Here is a 23,460-nt window from a genome sequence, read left to right as displayed (position 1 = left end):
CCTAAACCTATTTGTTAAGCCAAATGAATCAGTGAGACAAAGCCCTCATACAAGACTACCCGATGTGGAGAAACGGTAAAGCCAATAACTTCTCAAGATCTGTAACTTGTTAGATATGAATTCTTGTTTCTTTATGTAGGAAAAAGGGAGGGGAAGATGTAAGGCTATTTGGATTTTTTCTTTAAAACTGTAGCAAAACCAAGACAGTAGAGGTCAGGGAAGGTTTCAGCCAGCAACTGTATGGTAGTGGATGCGAGGGAGGAGGACAGTGAGCAAAGTAGCTTTAGGGATAGTACCGTTGATATCAATATAGGGTTGGAAGGGATGTCAAGTGGTCATTCAGTTCATCCCCCTGCTCCGAGGCAGGATTAAGTATCCCTAAACCATCCTTGACAGGTATTTATCTAACCTGTTCTTACAACCCCCCAGTGAGGGTTTTGTCCCCATTCTAATAAAATTCCATGTTCAGTGTCAGAACAGTGACTGTCAGTTACACAACAGACTACTTGCTCTTCAACTCCCTCACCCAAACACTTAAGCTGCCTTCCCTGCCGCACTGGATGCTACTGCTGGATTTGGCCTTGCACGCTCCCTCCCTCTCCTTCTCTCCATCCCCTAATCTATGACCTTCCAAGTCACTGCTGAAAGAAGAGAAGAAATATCGTAGAGCTCCCAGCACCACAAGATAGCAAGCCCTAAATCCGTTACTGGCTCACGTCTGAACGTTGCCCGTCACATGTGGCCAATGAAGTCAGCAGAGCTAGCCCAGCTATAAGCAGGTACGCTTGTTCTCCAGTCATTCAATCTGCCTCTGGATATTTCATCAGAAACGATACAGCAAGTCTCAAATTTACTCAAGTAAACTGGCTTGAGAATATGTAAAAATGAACATTCCTGTGCTTGCCTCAGAAAATAAAAAAAACGTTGCAAAGCACTCCAACAACAAGCATCATTTTAGCATTCAAATCAGTGCTGCCTTTGTGGGCAGTAACTTTGCTCATTCATAAATCTGGAATGGGCTAATTTAAAATAGTATGAGAAAGAAAAAAGGGGAAGGAGCTAATTGCCTGCAAAGAGGTGTTAAGTGTGAAATAAAAATATTGAAAAGTAGGCGGAGAGATATCTTTTTACATCTGCCTTAGCTCGCTCTTTGGGGATTTTCACCAGCAATATGTGAAGAGGAGTGGTATTGAATTACTATATGCACAAAGCCAGGATGTGGAATGATAACTTGAATACCTGTTTTGACTTGAGTCGATTAGGTGCTAAATGGGTTTAACAAATTTACCTAATGCATTACATCATATTGCTAACATGTCTTATAATAGCAACTGCTAATCTTGCAGAAATCCAGGAAAGGTGTGAGCCAGCCCCTTGCCTGTTCCCTGCCATCTCATCATCATAATTAGTGGTTCTTAAACACATGAATGCAGTTAAAACTTTAAAGGAAAAGATGAGAGGGATACTGTGGAGGAGTTTATGGATGTCCAGGGTGGGGGAGCAGAGATCTGGTTACCCCAGAGGCTGATACATTTAGACTGGATGTGCTCAGCTTTTTCTTAGTAGTACAAATGCCCATGGACTCAGCTCCCTACCGGTTAGTGCAACAATTTGTCTGAGATATTTTACACTCATAATTGGGAACTTTCAGGCACATACTTTGTGGTCTCTGGGGCTTATATAGAGGGGGAAGACCCAAAGGGGAAGCTGAAGTAATAGTAACCCTCAACTGAAAGTGTGTTGGACTCCTCCCTCTCAACAATATAGTAGAGACTTGCAGGATGTAGGAGAGGATCCCTACTTTGGCCCTGTTAAAAGATGATTTAAGGGTGGGAAGGATTGGATGGTGCCAGAATACCACTACGAATGAAGGGACTGGACTCATCATCATTGGCAATCCCTCAATTCAAGGATGATCTCTACCACAGATTTACATATGGTTCCTGAGGTGACTCAGGGGTCCGATCCTGGAACCACAGATCCGCCTGCAGTAGGTACAGACATTTCTTGGTGGGTCAGCTGCCTGCTGGAAGAAAGTTCCTTCTTCTTCCTTCCTTCTTCCTCTCTTTTCAGCTTCGAAGGCAAGGCACTTTTCCTCAAAGTGTGCCACTGCCTGATGGAGGATGTGGCACCACTGAGGTTGGTTGATGACTTGCTCCTCCCAGCTGGTGATGTCCACATCAGTTTTCTTGAGATACGATTTTAGTGCATCTCTGACCATGAGTGATCAGAGAGTAGAGGACTTGTTTTGGGAGGCAGGAGTCTAGCATCCACACACAATGTCCAGCAGAGTTTGTGCATGAGGATCATTGTTTCAATGCTGGTGACACTAGCTTCAGTGAGGCTGCTGGGCTTAGTGCACCGATATTCCCACTTGATGCAAAGGGTCTTCCGGAGGTATTGTTAGTGATACCTCTCCAGACTCTTGAGGTGCTGTCAATAGGTCATCCAGGTTTTACATCCATAAAGGACTGTAGGAATAACAATGGTCTTATAGACCTGGATCTTGGTGTCCTGCTGTAGGTCACGGTCTATTGGAGCAATTTCCCAAAGGAAGCACTTGTGCACTGGATCCTGTACTGGATCTCATTGTTGATTTTTACTTTTTGAGAAACTTGGCTACCGAGGTAACAGAAGTACTCAACTGTCTCTAAAGTTTGCCCCTCAATGGTGATTTGTGGTGGGTTGTACGCAAGGCCTGAAGCAGGCTGATGAGGCACTTTAATCTTCTCAATATTGAGAGAGAGTCCTAGGCTTCAGTAAGCTTGTGCAAAAAAATCCAGTGGGGACTGAAGGTCATTCTCAGTGTGCATGAGAATGGCACAGTCATCAGCATACTGAAGATCAGTAATGGACGCACTAAGGACTTTAGACTTTCTGAAGAGATGTCAAAGATTAAAAAGCTGCCAATTCATTCTGTAGTGAACATCAACTCCATTTGGGTGCTGGTCTTTAGCGAGGACCAAAATGACTGCTAAATAGATGGAGAACAGGGTTGGGGCAATAATGCATCTTTGCTTAACCCCAGTTTTGATGATGACGGGATCCATCCCCATGCCATTACAGTCCTGTACATTACATTCCTGTACAATCTCATGTTACAGGGAAGATGTACGTCATCAGAGAGCTGTAATCTTAGAACCTTTATTGTCTTCAATGCCCATGTCTATCTCATGTAATACTCACCAATCTTTTTTCCTGTTAACACTGTCAAAAAATGAATTTGGCACACATGAATATTTTCATTATACAAATTGGGAGGGGAAGGAGGGATAGAGGTTAGAGCTGTAACATGCTGCCGGCTGCCATTTTCGGGAAGCAAAAGGTGTGTAGGAGTGTGTCTTTGTGTGTGCATGCATACTTTTTTACAGGAGAGCACATTTGCTGGTCAGGATAGAGGTGGAGAGGTGAAAGGAAAAGAAATAGATAGTTTACAAGCCCATGCCACAGGGGGCTCATACCTATCAATGGCCAGGGCTGTAGCATGAGACAGAGGCCAAGTGGAAAGTTGAAGCAGCTGTCATTTTGAAAAGGTGTATGGGGAGGCAAAAGAACGAAGGGGGACACCATGGTCTCAGGGTGAGAGGCAGGGGCTGGAGACTCAGAACAACTCCCAGGTCACATCCACCAAAAATGGTTGCAGTTGCAGGGTACCCGAAACGTAAGTTAACACCTCAGTATAATAAAATAATAATTTGTAAAGACAGATACATACATGACATGGGGGGAGGGATAGCTCAGTGGTTTGAGCATTGGCCTGCTAAACCCAGGGTTGTGAGTTCAATCCCTGAGGGGACCATTTAGGGATCTGGGGCAAAAATTGGGGATTGGTCCTGCTTTGGGCAGGGGGTTGGACTAGATGACCTCCTGAGGTCCCTTCCAACCCTGATATTCTATGATTCTATGATGAGGTTCCCTCCACAGGATCTGCCTCCTCAGTCCCGGATTGACTTTCTAGCTGAGAACTGGTATTGCTTCCTACAACGCTGCGCTGAAGGTCCTGAGTCCTGAAGAGATCTTGGCTTTCTGATGAGAGCTCTTCAACTGCCCTCCTCTAATGACTCTTGCTGCTTGTCCCCACAGAACACTGTGTGGGGAGGGGAGGAGGATGCAGGGTCGACAACTTCCTTGGGTTCAGTAGTGGTGCAACTGCTCAAACTCCTGTCCAGCTTCTCAAAAAATGGACAGATTACATTTCCATGAACAGACAGTTTCATGGCATCCCTGTTGGTAATATGTCTTCCTGAGCAGTTTGCTGTATATGTGGCTGTGGTCGACATTCCAGTTGTGACCCCTTGCAGATCTCTGACTAGCAATGTTCACAAACACATCTTTATTCTGTTGGCTGTCCCCAAAAGCTTGCTGCACTGATGCTTCTCTCCAGATGGCAAGGAGATCTAGGATCTCAGCATGGCTCTAAGCAGCTGCTCAAAGCATGTTGTAAAGACTGCTATAGTAATAATATTACTGTAATGCCAATATACTGGAGCAAATGAGCCGATCGTGGCACAGCGCCAGATTTTAAATAGGGGAGGGGACACCTGCTCCACTCGATCCCAGAGCAGGGGAGGGCACACCTGTAAACAGACAGTTCAGTAACGGAGTCCCACAAAGCAGTGTGAGATAGCAGTCGGAGGAATGCCAAAGTAGTGCGCAGCAACATTGCATGCACATGAACAGGAGACTGCAGCAACTCAATTTGCATCAAATTTAGGACACTTTTAAAGAGGACTCCAGAGTTCACAGTCAATGAAAAGTTAGTGCTCGCTAATGAATTGTGTCTTGCCTAGGCATTTTGAAATTAGACTAACCCCTTTAAGTAGACATGCCCTTGAATCACATCTCCAGGATTAAAGGGGTTAAGTTAAGTGATACCTAAGTGGATGACATTCTGCAAACAATATCCTGATCTAACAAAGAAATTTCATGCATTAGCAGACTAAAAATCTATTGTCTTTCAAACTTCAAAAAAAAAAAAAAAGCATGTAAATTGATAGCAGTGGGTTGCTTGAATTATTAACTTTTTCTGAGCTGCAGTTCTGAGCCTTGAGTAATTGCTATAGTAAGCAGATTTCTGTATAGTTTATTTGAATTTTGGGAGTATGGATGGAACAAGAGATTATATTCTGATCTTGCTTCACGCTGCCAGGAAATTGGCAGACATTTTTTGAAGCACAAGTTAGAGAATCAGATCCACATTTGCTTAAAATGGAGAGGTTGAACTGTCGCCATCATACAGGGGCTAGGTATGAGCTGGGAAATGCTTTATGCAGCTTTCTGAGAATAATAAAACATTTGGAGGGATATTCTCCTGTTAATTTAGTTATTTTTGAAGAAGTTCTTCAATTTGAAGCCAAGTTAAGTTTTTTCCTACCTCATAAATCAGCTTTATTATGCTGTAATTACTCTCTTTTCATTGTAACTTTTTTTTTAAATGGAGAAGACAATGAGTCAAAATGTCACAAATAATGGAAGAAGAAATGACTATGAGTAGGAACTTTGCAAAGCTGCATCTATAACATACCCAGAAATAGTTTTCATATTGATGGAGAAAGTTCTTGTTGCCAGTAGTTTAACCATTATGCACAGCTATCCCGCAAGGTCACAAAAGTGACTATTAGAGTAAAGAGCACAACAGCACAATTATGGAAAAAGGTGTACCATCAGGGATCAGTTCTGGGTCCAGCTCTGTTCAATATCTTCATCAGTGATTTAGATAATGGCATAGAGAGCTCACTTATGAAGTCTGCAGAGGATACCAGGCTGGGAGGGGTTGCAAGTGCTTTGAAGGATAGGATTAAAATTCAAAATATCTGGACAACATGGAGAAATGGTCTGAAATAAACAGGATGAAATTCAACAAGGACAAATGCAAAATACTCCACTTAAGAAGAAACAATCAGTTGCACACATACAAAATGGAAAATGATTGCGGAGGAAGGAGTACTGCAGAACGGGATCTCAGGTTCATATTGGATCACAAGCTAAATATGAATCAACAACATAACACCGTTGCAAAAAAAGGAAACATTATTCTGCAGTGTATTGCCAGGAGTGTAAGCAAGACCCGAGAAGTAATTCTTCCGCTCTACTCCACGCTGATTAGGCCTCAACTGGAGTATTGTCTCCAGTTCTGTGTGTCACATTTCAGGAAAGATGTGAACAAATTGGATAAAGTCCAGAGAAGAGTAACTCAAATGATTAAAGGTCTGAAAACATGGTCTGTGAGGGAAGATTGAAATAATTGAGTTTGTTTAATCTGGAGAAGAGAAGACTGAGAAGGGGACATGATAACAGTTTTCAAGTACATAAAAGTTTGTTACAAGGAGGAGGGAGAAAAATTGTTCTCCTTAACCTCTGAGGATAGGACAAGAAACAATGGGTTTAAATTGCAGCAAGGGAGGTTCAGGTTGGAGATTAGGAAAAAGTTCCTAATTTTGGAGGTGATTAAGCACTGGAATAAATTGCCCAGGGAGGTTGTGAAATCTCTGTCACTGGAAATTTTTAAGAGCAGGTTAGACAAACACCTGTCAGGGATGGTCTAGTCCAGGGGACTGGACTAGATGACCTCTCAAGGTCCCTTCCGGTCCTATGATTCTATGGCAATGTCTACACTACCTGCCGGATCGGAAAGGTATCGATTTATCGCGTCTAGTGTAGATGCGATAAATCAATCCCCGATTGCCCTGCCGTCAACTCTGGAATTCCACCACGGCGAGAGGTGGAAGTGGAGTTGACGGGTGAGCGGCGGCCGTCAATCCTGCGCCGTGAGGATGCAAAGTAAGTGATTCTAAGTCGATCTAAGATATGTCGACTTCAGCTACACTATTCTCGTAGCTTGATTGATCCTCCCCTCCACCGGTGTAGACCAGGCCTATAAGTGTGTAAAATTCGAGAGGCACCATTAAGACATACAATTATATATCACTCCATGGCTACATTTAAAACACTAAACAGGTTACACAGTAGGTGTAGGCATTTCCATTATACAGGTCGTCAAAACAAGTCATCAAGTGGCTCAATTATAAAAGCATTTTTAGACTTGGATTTAAGAGAACATCAGATAAGTTAATAAAGCAAAAAGTACAAATCAATCATGCGTTCTCATTAAGTGCAGACATACTAAAAATGCCTTGGTGTAATTGTGTGGTTGGAGAAAGGCAGCAAGAACACCAAGTTCAAGAATCTCACTAATTTTCAAAGATGGTGGTGGCAAAGTGTCACATTCAGTTTGTTCCAAACTGGCAGCTCAATTGACTGGTATCCTGGAGGAGATCAAAAGATCCATGACCTTTCTTCATCCTGTAAGAAGTGGGAAGGTTCTTGAACTGCAAATAGAATGTGGCACAGGCCTTTTCCAATATCCTTGTGCATGTCCTTCTCTCCTCATAATGGAGCACTTCTCTACAATTCATTGTATATTTTTAATATACTGTACTAAGCACTGTACTTCTTGGGGACTCTTCACTAGTGCAGCTGATTGCTCCAAAAAAGTGGTTGACTGTAGAAAACCATAGTCATGATATACATGACTTGGAAGATGTTTTAAGGTCAGACCATTAAGACCTGGGGGACTGAACCCCATTTGCAAATTACAAAAACAAAAACCAATCCTCATGCAACATGCAACTTTCCATGTCAGATGTGCCAAAGATATTCAAAACTATTACATTTAGAATAACAAATGTATGTGCACTTTTCATCAGAGTCCATCCATTACAAAAAAAAAAAATATACCCACAGCACCCCTGAGAGAAAGTATTTCCATTACCCCTTTTACTGGTAGGTAAACTGAGGGACCTGAAAGGTAAACTGATTTGTTCAAGGTCACATGGTGCTTCTGTTGCAGAGTCATTATTAGGACTTTAGCTATTAAATGAATCATTTTACATGAGATGAGTATAGATTTACTTAGAGGTGATATAGTTAAAAAATAGGTAATTGGTGCTAATGGGTCAGATACTGAAAATCTGTGATCATATCTACACCAGTGTTTCCCAAACTTGGGACGCAGATTGCTCAGGGAAAGTCCCTGGCGGGCCGGGCTGGTTTGTTTACCTCCCGCGTCCTCAGGTTCGGTTGATCGTGGCTCCCACTGGCCGCGGTTCACCGCTGCACGCCAATGGGGGCTGCGGAAGCGACGTGGGCCGAGGGACGTACTGGCCGCCACTTCCCGAAGCCCCCATTGGCCTGGAGCGGTGAACCGCGGCCAGTGGGAGCCATGATTGGCCAAACCTGTGGATGTGTCCGGTAAAAAAAAACGGCTTAACCCGCCAGGGGCTTTCCCTGAAAAGCAGCGTCCCAAGTTTGGGAAACACTCATCAACACAATGTGTCATGTTTGCCGAAAGGACATTCAGCGATTGAGATGTCAATCTGGTAGATCAAGTGAATGGAACTATCTGGAAAAGTAACATGAGCATGATTTGGCCTAAAATATATAGACATTAATAGAGGACTAACCTTCCATTTTGTTCCTCTTTTCTTATCACTGCTTGAATTTAACCTGGATTTGTACAGCTTTGTATGGCTAAACTACTTGTCTCTTTTCATTGCATATGCTGATTCTAATTCCCATTTGTTATATGGCATAGTAAAGATGATCAATGAACCACATCAGGCTTTAGGATATATTAAATAGGCTCAAATAATCTAAAACCAGAATTTCTGACTTATTATTTTAAGTGTTTACAGGTATAACACATACACATTAATATATCCTTTATTACAAATAATTGATAACGTTTGTACTTTTCTAAATACACCTTAAGTATATTGTGTAATAAAAGCATAATACTTTGCATTTGAGAAATACATGTTTGCAATAACTTTATAATTTATGACAGATTATTCCCATTTACAAATATAAGAGGGCATGTAGCTTTAATTACTGTGGCACATTTCCAACGCAGAAAGGTACGAGTTAAGAAGCAGTGGATGTCCTGCCAGCCTTCTACCTCATCCTCCAGCTTCCCGCCCCAAACACCCCAAAAAGTTGTAGTTTTATAAAATAACCCAAACTCCAGGAAGCATGGACATTCAAAGTTAAAAGCCCTGAGTCTGCTCTCACTTACTCTTGATTTATGATGGTATTACTCCCTTTAAGTCAGTGAGCCAGACCCTCCCATTGACTATGAGAATTAACACAAGTTGAGGATCTGTCCCATTGGACTTACATTGGGAGTAAAGAGAGAGATGAATCAGACCTGCAATTCCACTTTAAAAACAAAATAGATATTGGAGACTATGGAAAAGCACAGAGTAGATCTCTGAAACAACCTTTATTCTGCTGTATCATGTACATAAAATATGGAGGGAATATAGATATGATGAACTATAAACACGTATATTGCAATTGCAACTTTGTTCTCCTCTCCTGCACTGTATCCACTATTCCATTACCACCACAACTACTTCTAAAGTTCCAAACCCATGGAACAGCTTCAACCTCATTTAAAATATTTTCTTCTTTCCCCCAAATGTGGACTTTTTCCCTAACAAATTATTCTGGCCTGATGTCCAGCACAGGTTTGATTTCAGTGGCAGGTTTAAGGCCACAACTCTCTCACAACTCTGCAGGGTTAGAAATGGGAGATTTATATAAATGGAAAGGGAGAAATGCCCCTTTTGCCAAATGACACAGTACTTGCTTCTAGTTCTGGAAGCTCTCAAGACACTGAGCTCTAAATGCCTGAGACTTTAATATGCAGAAACGTATAAGTAATTTTTGTAGGTGTTTTAATTACATTCATTTTTATTTGTCTACTCCTTATGTCTATATCATTGGGCTCGTAGCAAGAGGCATTATGGCTTAATACTGTGTTTCCCAAACTTGGGACGCCGCTTGTTCAGGGAAAGCCCCTGGCAGGCCCGGCCGGTTTGTTTACTTGCCGCATCTGCAGGTTCAGCCTATCGCGGCTCCCACTGGCCGTGGTTCACTGCTCCAGGCCAATGGGGGCTGCAGGAAGCGGCAGCCGGTACGTCCCTCGGCCCACACCGCTTCCCGCAAATCTTAAAGAACTGACATTTTCATAGGAGGGCTGGTAGTGCTGCCTATTATTAAGGCTACCTGACACTTCCCATTTTAGCACCCTGTTTTGCTTATAGCATTGTCAAAATGTAAGCATTTCGCTGAAATTTTCCATCTACCTCAGGCTGATTTTTTGGGGGGGAAAAGCTTCAGCAAAATGGTTCAGCCATTTCTGAGAATGAGATGAGGTCCATTCTGTGCTCTGAATGTGGGAGAGGTCCTGTGGAAAAAAAACAGTGGGTGTTTGTTCATGTAACTAAAAACAGTGTCATAAAGCAGACATGCCAGGGGAGCTGATTAAAGGTGCACAGGCAACTTTAATTCTATCATTCCCTAACTTTTGAGTACTTAACTTTGCAACCTTAAATGTTCCTTTCAAATAGTGGAGGTTTTGTCTGTGTGCGTAATCATACCCATAGAATCATACAACTGGAAGAGTCCTTGAGAGGTCATCTAGTCCAGTCCTCTGCACTCGTGGCAGGACTAATTATCTAGACCATTCCTGACAGGTGCTTGTCTAGCTCTTAAAAATCTCCAATGATGGAGATTCCACAACCTTCCTTGGCAATTTATTCCAGTGCTTAACCACTCTGACAGGAAGATTTTCCTAATGGCCAACATAACCCTCCCTTGCTGCAATTTAAGCCCATGGCTTCTTGTCCTATCCTCAGAGGTCAAGAAAAACATTTTTTCTTCCTCCTCCCTGTAACAACCTTTTACATACTTGAAAACTGTTACCCCAGGGTAGGGTATATGTATAAGGTATATGAGTAATTTGGGCAGTAGTTTTAATTTCTCTTGTACAGCTGCACTCATCGTATATGGATACAGAAAATCTAAAAAAACCTGTTAACATACTCCAAAATATTGTTCAACAATAACATATGGCATATACAGTGATTATGACTTCATGACAGAAAAGTTTTAGTGGTGCTTGTTTGGGATGATTGAAACTTATGTGGAATCACACCATCATATATTCTAGTGACACCCACCCCCACCAACACCCCCCTCAGTTCAGTTCAATTCATTCTACATAAACAGATTTCCAGTTAAAGTGGAATATCCACTTTTAAGTGGAATATCCTCCATTTTAAGTATATGGAATATCAGTCAAACTGGGAGAAACTTTCAAATTAGAAATGAGCTCTTTTTTCAAGTGTGAACACTAGACATATATAGAAACAGAGTATGTGCTATCCCCCCTCCCTTTAATCCTTATATAAAAAAAATACACAATCAAAAGTACAGCTATTTTCAGGTTCAGAGCAGAAACTTCAGCATGGTGATAAGATGAAAAGCTTCTGAATCACAGTCCCTCGTATCTAGGTAACAGAAGATCCTGATATCTGCCTTTCCTTATTTATTTGCATGATTTACAAATAGATATGAGTGCCTTAATCCTCAGACACCTACCCGCCAGATACTAATTGATTGATTCTATGCAGCCCACACTGGATGTGAGTCCATAGGATAAATAGTGATAATAATAAATAATGAGTTCTGAGAACACGTACAGTCTTTAAGACATAATGGAACCTGGATTATGAGGAGGAAATTGACTAGATTATCAGCATTTAAGTTGATATCATTTAAAACTTTTCCTAAATCCTTTATATTATTTTTCATTTTTTGATAAACTACACGATCCCTTGTTATTCTAAGGCTGGCAATTTGCCTCCTCCCACTAATATGTATTGTTAGTGTATTGGGCTGATTGTTAAAATAAATCCTAGTTTTGTACCATTTTTTTTAAATTGCTGTCTCTGCTTAACAACCGTTTACCCTCCCTTAGGCTTGAAACTCAGGATCCTATAAGTATCCTCCTGTGCTATTAGATTAGTCAAGTTTTGAACCTTTAAAACAGAAAATTGTGTATTTATTTTTTTAAAAATCCAACATCTGTGCACGAGATGCCTTTGCAAAAAACTTTACTTCCAGAAATTGCTATCTTAATCACTAATTAATGTTTGACCATTTTTTTTCTTGTTGGTGAGAAAAAGTGATGTGTTTTGATTCAACAATTTCAGCTCACTTGCTCAGTAAGTGAATAGCAGATGGGCAAAGAGGGCAATTTGGCCATCAGGAATATTTGACTTTGAGTGAAACACTTTGAGACAAATTTGGTGTGAAATTTTGCATCAGGTTCTGCATCCCTGAAATTTAGGTAGTGGGTTTCGGGAGATTGACAGTTTTTCCCCACACTGAAGGACGTGAAAATTTGGGGAAAAACCACAAAACATTACATTACAAACTGCATGAGGATTAAGGGGGTCTGACCTCTTCAGGCATGACAAAAGTAGCTCAGATCTCCAGAGTTCTAGCTCCAGCTTTGATGCTAACTGCTCTTAATAAGATTTTGCATTTGTGTAGCACTTTAGAAGAAGATCTTTTGGTTAGGCCTCAAGACATTTCCATGAAGTAAGTATACAAAAGTGTCCTCATTTTACAAGCAAGGAAATAATCTCATAGTGGTTGTTATGTGTTTTGTACAGCTCCTAGCACAATGGGTTCCCACTCTTTAACTGACAGGCCAGTCCTTGCTTACAGACAGCCCCCCAACCTGAAGCAAATACTCATCAGCAACCACACCCCACACAACAGAACCACTAACCCAGGAACCTATCCTTGCAACAAAGCCCGTTGCCAACTGTGTCCACATATCTATTCAGGGGACACCATCATAGGGCCTAATCACATCAGCCACACTTTCAGAGGCTCGTTCACCTGCACGTTTACCAATGTGATATATGCCATCATGTGCCAGCAATGCCCCTCTGCCATGTACATTGGTCAAACTGGACAGTCTCTACGTAAAAGAATAAATGGACACAAATCAGACGTCAAGAATTATAGCATTCAAAAACTAGTCGGAGAACACTTCAATCTCTCTGGTCATTCGATTACAGACCTAAAGGTCGCAATATTACAACAAAAAGACTTCAAAAACAGACTCCAACGAGAGACTGCTGAATTGGAATTAATTTGCAAACTGGATACAATTAACTTAGGCTTGAATAGAGACTGGGAGTGGATGGGTCACTACACAAAGTAAAAACTATTTCCCCATGTTTATTCCCCCGCCACCCCACACTGTTCCTCAGATGTTCTTGTCAACTGCTGGAAATGGCCCACCTTGATTATCACTACAAATAGCTCACCTTACCTGATCACTCTCGTTACAGTGTGTATGGTAACACCCATTGTTTCTTGTTCTCTTTGTATATAAATCTCCCCACTGTATTTTCTACTGTATGCATCCGATGAAGTGAGCTGTAGCTCATGAAAGCTTATGCTCAAATAAATTTGTTAGTCTCTAAGGTGCCACAAGTACTCCTTTTCTTTTTACTCTTTAACTGGGACTCCTAGTTGCTACCGTAATACAAAAACAAACAAGTGATTTGTTGAAAATCACACAAGTCAGAATTAGAATTTCATCCTAGGTCCCTGATTTTTATTTATCCACCCATATACTTATTTATTTTAGTGTATAATTGAACAGGACTAACAGTGTCCACATATAACTATAGTGGTATAATTATACTGGTAAATTTTACTGTGTGGGCAAGATCGAAGAGCCATTTCACAGACTTTGCACAGACTGCTGACCCCTTATCCCTTCCTCCCCGAAAATATTCTATATCTGTCTATGCAAAATGGGAAAACTAAACTTGTTCATGTAGATGTGGACATCTTAAATATTACATATTTTCAGCTTCTGACTGGGGTAACTACCTTTACTCGGTTTTACAGATGGGGAAAGTGAGATTCAGCTCTCGAATAAGTGACATTCCTGGGAGATACTGTGAATCAGGGAGGAGATCTTGGTTCAGTTTCTACTGTAATAATATTTGCTGTGTTATTTTGGGCAAGTCTCCAAATCTGAGTGTCAGTCTCCTCATCCACAAACGGGGAAAATGACATACTAGGGCATCAAGATATTTACCCAAAACTCAGTAGGTTTTTGTTTGTCTGTTGGGATTTGGCTCCTTCTGAGGTTTTCTTCCTTTCAGGTTTGATTCTGAAAGGTTTGCACAGGTCTGCTGGACTCCTTTGAATCTGACAACAGATATCATACCGAAAACATGTTCTCATACCCTGGCCTCCTGACTCAGACTCCAGCACTCCCCTCTACAGACACCCAACTTCCACACCACCAAGCAGCCATAGGGGCTGGAGGAAAGAGAGCAGTACCACTTAGGGAAGAGCTAACCTCTGGGAGCATCAGAGGCTTTCCTCACCTCCCCACAACAACCAGGAGCAGCTGTGGGACAGGGAAGGGCCTCACTGGGATCCCAGAACTCCTCAAACTTTTTGAAAGTTGAGTTCTGATTATTACTCAGTCTAACTCAGGGATCCCTCAGTCCGCGCCACTTCCCGCAGCCCTCATTGGCCTGGAGCAGAGAACCGCGGCCAGTGGGAGCTGCAATCGGCCGAACCTGCAGACGCGTCAGGTAAACAAACCGGCCCGGCTCGCCAGGGGGCTTACCCTGGCGGGCCGCATGCCAAAGGTTGCCGATCCCTGGTCTGTTTGTTTCCTCACTCCTCCACTGCTAACATCCCTCCCTTTGCCTTCCATGGGCCTGCTTCCCTTCCTCTCCTCCCTTTCTCTCCCTCAATACCCCCCCTCTCCTTCTTTACTTTTCCACACTTCCTTCCTCCTAGTTTTTCATCCTTTCCTCCCATTTCCCTTCACTCCATTGAGTATACATTTTAAGAGAGAAAAAATAGCTACTGAGACCTGTGCCTATCATCAAACTGCTCATGATTCTTCTATGACATATTCCATTTCCCCAACACTTTGGTATAGTTGTAATAGACGGTCTTCCTTTGTGTTTGTACAGCATAATGGGACCCAAAGCCTCAGTGGTTCTGTTGGGCACTGCCACAATATTATTTTTATTGTTAATAAAATAATAATTATTATTATTATAACATAAGACCTAATCAATTACCAGTAAAAATATTACACACAATATTTTATGCCCCCTTCCAAACCATTTTCTTAAAATGACCTCTACATGGTCCAGTGTAATTTCCTATTTATGTTATTATAATATTCCTGAGGTTGGGGTGGTAGAAATAGTGCCTGTCCATCTCTTCCTCTCCTAGCTATGGCTTTGGTGCTTGGGAAAAACCACCTAAAAGGTGGCACTAGATCTCTGCACATCTACTACCAGTTGATGCTTTAAAAAAAACACTAATTACCACAATACTCAAAATCCATGTTCAAGATAGTGAAATACTGTACCTCTGACCTACGTCTGATCTCTCTGAATGTGATTCAACATGTGGGTGAACATTGATTTCTTTCCCAAGGAAGTAGCTATAATCCTGTTACGGCAGATTTATCATATGGTGTTCACTGCCCCAGTAATTTCTCATCTTGAACTTACCCTACTTACTACTTTTTCCTTCACAGTAAGCAACATATTGAACTGCTCTGTTTCTAAGGAACAGAACATGTTAGTTGAGATGCTCTTCCAAATTTTTCTCAGCTCCCGCTATCTATCTATCTAACGTAGATATTCACAGGGCTCCAATCACACCTAATGTCTGTACTCCAAGTGGCAATAGAAGTGTCCCATTTTAAATCCCACATGTGAAGGGTAGATTTACTACAAGTTATGCATATTACAATAGTAATTTCACCAAGATACAATGTTAATTAAACATCCTACATGAAACCTACTGTATTATACCTTAATACCATTTTGAAAGACCATTTTCTGTCCTGTGCTAGGAACTGCCAAGCAGAGATGGGCTCATTGTTTATGTGTAATCCCTTGTCTGTATTCATCTGTTGTCTCCCATTTTATACTTAAATTGTAAGATCTTTAAGGGAGAACCATCATTTTGTTTTGTGTTTTTACAGCAGCTAGCACAACAGGATCTTGAGTCCTTGATTTAGGGCTCCTAGGTGCAATGGTAATGCAAATAAATAATAAATAATAATAATAAAGGTAGGCCTGGTTGGTCCAAGCAATGTGATTTGCACAGGATGGGCCTTAAATAGACCAGACCAAGCTAACCAGGTACCTTGAAAGAGACATTAGTTAGAGATTAGACTATATGGTCTAGAATGGGACCCATGTCTGATCAAGCCCCTGGGCTCCATTGGGTTGCCAGAAGTTGCAGTACTATATAATCACACAGACACTTGGATCCAGTTTTTTAAAAGAGCTAAGAACCCACATTTGGAACAAGATTTTCAAGAGTTCAGAATCCAGCCAAACATCTGTGTAAGGGCCAGATTTTACAAAGAGCTCAACTTTCAGTATCTTTAAAAGTGGCATTTTTGACCAGATTTTCACGAGAGCATGGCATGTTGGGTGAACATAGGCTGCTGAGCTTTTTTGAAAACCTGGCCCCAAATGCGAATGCAGCTGAACACTTCAAAAATCTGGCCCCGGGGACCTCCAAGCCAAGACCACAAACAAGATCTCTTCTCACTGTTAACTATGGGTCAGATTTTCAAAAGTGCTCAGTTACTTTGCCCCCCCCACCAAACCTTTAAGTAGATTTGTAAAACTCTCATTGACTGAAATGTTATTGGAATTAGACCAATGTGGAGAGCTTCTGAAAGTTCTACCCTATATACTCAAACCATTGCTAACTGTGGCATATGCACTTCACAAAGACATTGCTACAAGTGAAGAAGAACAAATCAAAGATGGGAAAAAACTTTATATAGCCAGGGCAGTTAGACTTTCTCCACACTCCCTTTACAAAACAGATGATACACTCTCCCTTGACCATCCCCCTTCACCTCTAGCTGATGATGTCTTCTGGGTTGGGTAGAGAATCAATAAATAGCCTGATACGTGAGAGGTTTATTGCAGGAGTGGGTGGGTGAGATTCTGTGGCCTGCATTGTGCAGGAGGTCAGACTAGATGATCATAATGGTCCCTTCTGACCTTAATATCTAGAGTCTATCTATGAGTCTATGATACTGTCATCCAGCATTTAATCAAGCCATGCAGACAAATGAACAATAAGACGACGGTATGGATTTTAAATGGCCACCCCTTTATTAGACACCGATGAGGAGTGTTGTGTGCTCCTCCACCCCTGGCTCTCACATACGAGGCATTTAACTGGGTCCAGTGCAGTATTCAGGACTTCCACCATACAATAACTTGAGGCAAACATGCCTAGATACATACCTATGAATCTTCTCCATCTTCCTCAGGCCTTCAGTCAGACCCACAACATACGAAATAACACAACATGAATGTTATATTAAGGGCAGGGAGGCCTGGCCAGAGCAAGAGGCTTTGAAAAAGCCCATGTTTAAATAGGTTGGGGGGGAGGGCAGAGGGAAAGCATGTCAAGAACCCACCAGCTAGCCCATTCCTCCATCTCCAGCCAATGGCAAGGTGGTGGGTACCCAAGAAAGAGGAATGGGGCCAGTCCCCCTGTCCAGCCACACATACTCTCTTGCCTCCATCTTCACTTACTAGCATTGCACAGTTCCCCTATTGACCGCTGGGGAGCATATTTTAGTGGATGGCAGGCCTCCTTCCAACTCTAGTATCTTCTCCCTACCACAGAGGTCTGAGTAAATAAAGTGTTTTCTGCACCATGTGAAGCTGAACTGAAGTTGTTGAGAGATTCAGATCCTGGAAGGGAATTAGGCTATGTCTGCACTGGCACTTTTGTCGGTATAACTTATGTCGCTCAGGGGTGTGGACAGCGCTATGATGGTGGCAGATGCTCACCGCTGACATAGCTACCACCACTCTTTGGGGGTGATTTAATTATGTCAATGGGAGAGCTCTCTCTCTCTCCAGCACAAAGCAGCTACATGGGAGATCTTACAGCGGTGCAGCTGCATCAGTACAGCTATGCCTCTGTAAGACCTCCAGGGTAGACATGGCCTTAGTTATTACTACGTGATTTAGTAGGCTAGAGGCATTTTTCTTTTTTCTGTGTATTGCACCAGATACTGTAATATTATTGAGCCTCAGGCTGAACTGAATTTGACTTTGTTTTGTATGGAATTAGCTGGTTATTTTACTCTAGTTATACTAGTGGCCCAGTTGGTTCATAACACTCACAGCTCACAGATTGCACCTGGAAAATAAAGGAGACTAAACACATACCACAATATATAGACAGGTTTGATGATAGTGTACTTTAGAGGACATATCTTAATTTGAAAAGGCCTATTCCATGGTCTAATAGCGCTCACTTACAAAGTTTTTCCCCAGGATTTAATATAACAATTAATTCAGGCCTTACTCCTAGTCATTTCCACCCTAATTAATGTCTCACCTTCCTTAGTGTTTATACCCTCCTTGGTGTTTATATCCTGCAGCTATTTGCAGATGGTCATGTTCCCCTTAGCCAAGCTACTGTATGTACATTTATATTTTAGGTGGTCCCAGCTTTGTTGGTATAAATCTGGAGCAACTCTACTGAGTTCAGTGGATTTACACCAATGTAAATGAGATCATAATTTGGCCTTCTGTTAACTCTGTAAAGAAATTCCCCTCCAGACTCTTCATCATCTTTGTTGGTCTCTGAACTCCCTCCAGTCAATCAACATATTTCTTAAATAAGATCTCAAAATAGTTATGCTTTCTCCCATACTCTGGTTTCCATTATGCACCTTTAGACAAGAAAATACATGATCTGGTGTTTTATGATTATCAGAATTACATAATAATTAATAGTGATATCAAGATGTCTACATCCACCCACCTATATTAATTAGCACTAATTTCCTAAACTGTGATTACATTAAATATAATGAGATAAACATGGTAATACCTGGGAATATAGGGTGCTGGAGAAGTAGGAGTCATGATTCATGAAGTGTCACTCTTCCCTTTGAGTCAATACTGAATCTATGGCCCCAAATCACAATAGAGAACCCTAAGCTGATGGAGTTTTAGAGATTTAAATCCAAGATCTTCATTGCTTACAGCAATTTCTGTGAGAGCAAGGCTGTACCCTGATAAATTCAGATCTGGGTACTGTAACCCTACTCCCTTATTTATACCCTCCTCCGCCCCCCCCCACCTGTAGTTTTAAATACATTTAATTCCTTTTCTCAACAATTGTTTGGCATAAGTCTTGTTAAAACAGGTGTTGCATTCCACTACAGAAGTGGCTGTATTTCAGCAGTCAGTGAAGGTCTGATATGACATGACATGAGTTTGTAAAATACATTGGGATTCTTTCAAATGTGTTGCATAAATTGTAAAATATTACTACTGAATAAGTTGCCAGAACATAGGAAAATGAATTTCAGCCTTATGTAGACCAACAGAAATCTAACAAAAACTGCCTGTTTAAGAATGCTATATCACATATTCTGTTTAGAGGATCTCTGTGATAATCCTGACATATTATATAAACTCAGGTGTAGTCTGTGTCTGAGTCATGTTGTATGTCCACAATTTCCCTGTTCACGCTGCTATGAAGACACCCTACAGAATCTTCACTTTCATTATCTATTGATCTTCTACATGTCCTTACACTATATTCTACTGTGGCAGAGAATCTAATCCAAATGGTTATTACTTTGCAGGGCTGTTGCTGCTTTGGGTGTTCATAAACTAATCTTCATAAAACATCTTATGATGTTTGGATCATAAAAATGGTCTTTTTGCTCAGTTATGTTGATGTAATTCCAAAGCAACTCCATAGAAGTAAATAATTACTCTGGATTTACCCCAATGTAATTGAGAGCAGAATTTTCCCCTCTTTTCAATGTCTTTTTTATTGTATTCTTTTCCAATATACTTCATTTTAAGGTTTTAAACTCAGTAATATAAGCTTCTAAATGTATTGTAATAACACAATTTAAACCATATAAATCAAAACCACGCATGCTTCCATTTTCAATTTTTTTGTTATAACGACATTTTATACACAATTAAATAAATACAAAGTGGAAGTATTTTATGGGCTTGGTTCTTCTGGTATGCACTGGTTTCTAGGCAGTTACTCTTTATTTACACTAGGGTAACTGACAGGAGAATCAAGCCATACATTTCTAAGTGAATTTAGTGCTCCTGCAAGGTGCTATATTGGGAGCATGAAGGGGAAAAAATCCACTTTATACAAAGAATGGGTACTACACATAATGTGGTACCTAGAATTTTTCCACATTATTTCACCAATGTATTGTGCCTGACTTACAGGGGCCACTTCTAATCCATCCTTGGTATTCCTGCCGAGAATACAAACAAAAGTGGAACTTGCCGTGGTGTGTTTTTTTTTGTGATTTGGGCCCCTTCCCACCAGGAAACAGATTGAGATCCACATACTGTAAGCCATCTAAGAGCCATCAGATACCGACAACTTTTGATCATCAGTGCCCTGGTCTGAATTTGAATCGCAGAAAGATAAGATGTGAAAGGTCTGGTACCCATTACCAGTACCTAAAGTCACCCTATTCTGCCTTTGAATTTTGTCTTATAGGAATAAAAAAAGATAACAGTTTCAATCACTGCATATGAAGTCCTTGGGAAATACATTGTAGCAGCAAGAGTTCACATTGCTTATTCCTTGCTGGTTGGGTGATAAGGCATAAACACTAATTTAAAACATTTTTAAAAATACATATATCTACAGCATAATGCATATAAAGCCATTGAGCATTATTTTAGAGATCTTTTTAATGTTATAAAACTACTCAATGAATAGACACCTGGGTATTTTATGCCTTCCAGAATCAAAATGTTTTAAAAGTCAGTAATAACACTCAAAATAACCAATATTAGCACGACATCAACTGAATTTAGTCTAGTACTGGCAAACAAGAATGCTAATTAGTGGCAACAATTTACTTCAGAATAGGATTTTCATGATTTGCTGGGTCATGACCTATAATTAAAATGTATTTTATGTGTTTTTTCCACCAAGATAATTGATATAATGCATAATGCAGGACGCTTTAGGGCCACTTCTTTCTAAAATGCAATTAAAGTTAAAACATACTCTCATGAAGACAGAATAGGTTGGCCATTTCTAAGCTCAAAATCTTCAAATCAATGCCAAAATGAAAAAACAGAAGAAATGATGGAAGGATAAGCTGACTTATTTTAAAATGGCATTGATGAAATCACACATACTACTTATGTAAATCCTACATCTAAAAAGAATTAGAATGAAATTGCTAAATAATGGCCAGTCTATGCAACATGATGTTCTATTTACATGACCTTTGAGAACTTGAAAGACTCACCTGGTGAGCAAACTTCCTTGCTTTAGACTTAAAAAAAAAAAAAGAAAAAGGAAAAAAAGGAATGCTCCCACAAGATTGAATATATTTGAAAACAAATCACTCCTACAAATTCTACATTCAATTGAGGACTGAGGGACTGAGGAGAATTTATGGAGAAAGACTAGAAACTGGAAATGCTCCAGCATGGACTTAAATCCTCCTATTTCATTCAGAAGCAACAGTTCAGCATAGAATTTAGGCCTGTCCCTTTTAAAATATGCCCATTCTGACTTCAAGACTGCTTTAAATAAAAGTCCTTTTCTGAGCTGCATCTAAGTAGAATCTTGTATATTTTAAACAAAGGGATAGACGTGAAGATCACCACATTCTAAATGTCATCCCTACCTTTTAGGATTCTACAATCTGATCTTCCTAGGTCCCAAATAGTGGGCCACACCCTGCAGTCCTTACTTAGTCAAAAGCCCCATGGACTTCAAAGACTACATTGTCGAAGACAATGGATATTGAATAGTGGACCAGATCCTGCAGTCCTGACTCAGATGAAGGTAAAATATTGTTACAGTAGAAGCCTGAATTGAAGAATATATCGAAGTGGCTATACCTTGACATAATGCCAAAGTGAATATAAGCCAGTGTGTCTCTAACGGGTGAACGGCTGAACAATCTCAGATTTTTAATGCAAGTGTGTGACTGGTGTTGTACGGGAGTATAGAGATCAGGTGAACAGCTGCATAGATATGCAATGTTTCCTCCCAGATCTATGCTTTCAAATTATTACTTCTTTGAAAGGGTACAGTGAGAAAACAAAGTACTCTTAAATACGAATATGCTTAAAAATGAGTCAAACTAGTTTGGAAAAAAGTGGCTGTTCACAGAGCAATAGGTGAACCAGGCTTAAAAACAAAACAAATTCCCCAAAAGTCAATTAGTCAACTTCCTTTACAATTGCTCCTTGGAATTCACACCTGTAGGGTATTACAGAAGTCAATAGCTTCTGACTATGGGAATGTGGTGTTTATGAACAGAAGGGGTATCCAGAAACCAACAACATTCTTTCCTTTGATCATATAAGCCACTCATCTTCAGAGCCTTTGAAAACATATTCCTGACAGGTAATTATGTAAGTATGGAACTGATAAGCTAAGAAGATTTACGGGTTTTTGTTTGAGAGTTTTTTTCTTTTGGGGGGAGATCGTACCTCCGTCCATTTGGACTGCAGTGAGAACTCAGTCAGCCCGGGCATTTTGTTGCCCACTACAAACTCAATTTGCAAGCACCACATCTCTACCTTATAATGTCACCACTGAAGGAACCACTTAAAACATTAATCTTTACTTTGCCAAGATATTTTTATTTAAAACAAAAGCTATCTTCACCCACCCATTTTGATAATCAGTTTTTGCCAAAAATTCATCTTTTTTTGAAATGGCATATAACTACTTGTGATGCAACATATTTTCTATACAATACTACCAATACTCTCCTTAATAGATTTCACTGAGGATAAATGAATTTATTATGAAGGGTTTTCATTGCCAAACATTTTTTTCAGACATGAACTGAATACCTTGATAGTTTACTAAGTGGTAAAATTTCCCATAAGCAACATAAAATAACTTGTTTTAACATGTAACCTTCAGGTCCACTCTCCGTTGTATTATGCAATACGGATGGACTAAATTAATGGTTTTATTTTGATAGAAAGACCTTCCTCCTATTCCACTTTGGCTTTCTTCTTACTTCTAAAGAAGCATAAGCTCCGCTCTGTCAACTTGTTCTCTTTCTGTCTAGTGACAGTAAGAGAACAACTCACAATGTATGAGGACTGTTGTAAGCCAATAGATTTGGCTGTCAAGCACTGAAAAGTACTGTCACTCAGTGTCAAAGCACTAACAACAAAGCAATTATCACAAACACATTCATAAGGCTCAAGGTATGTAGATAAGAGAGACTGACAGATCCAGCTAGTTAGAAATATTTGAAGTCTAAAGAGGTGCAATCTTTTCAAAGATTCTCCAAAGTCATCTTATTTTTCTTACTTCAAAATAAGACCAAAAAAAAGAGTATTTATTATTCAGGAGTTGGCCAATGTTTTGGATTGTATCGGGAATGAGATACTATCCTTATTAAAATTAGTCAGTGTGCAAGTTATTTTCCTATAACCCTTCAGCTTTATTGCTGGGAAATAATCACTTTGAGGATCAGTTAGAATGAAGGCTGCCCCATAGAAG

The sequence above is a fragment of the Natator depressus genome, chromosome 8, assembly GCF_965152275.1.
Source record: "Natator depressus isolate rNatDep1 chromosome 8, rNatDep2.hap1, whole genome shotgun sequence".
Lineage (NCBI taxonomy): Eukaryota > Metazoa > Chordata > Testudines > Cheloniidae > Natator > Natator depressus.
The sequence above is the reverse complement of the archived record's forward strand: the minus strand, read 5'-3'. Positions refer to the sequence as shown.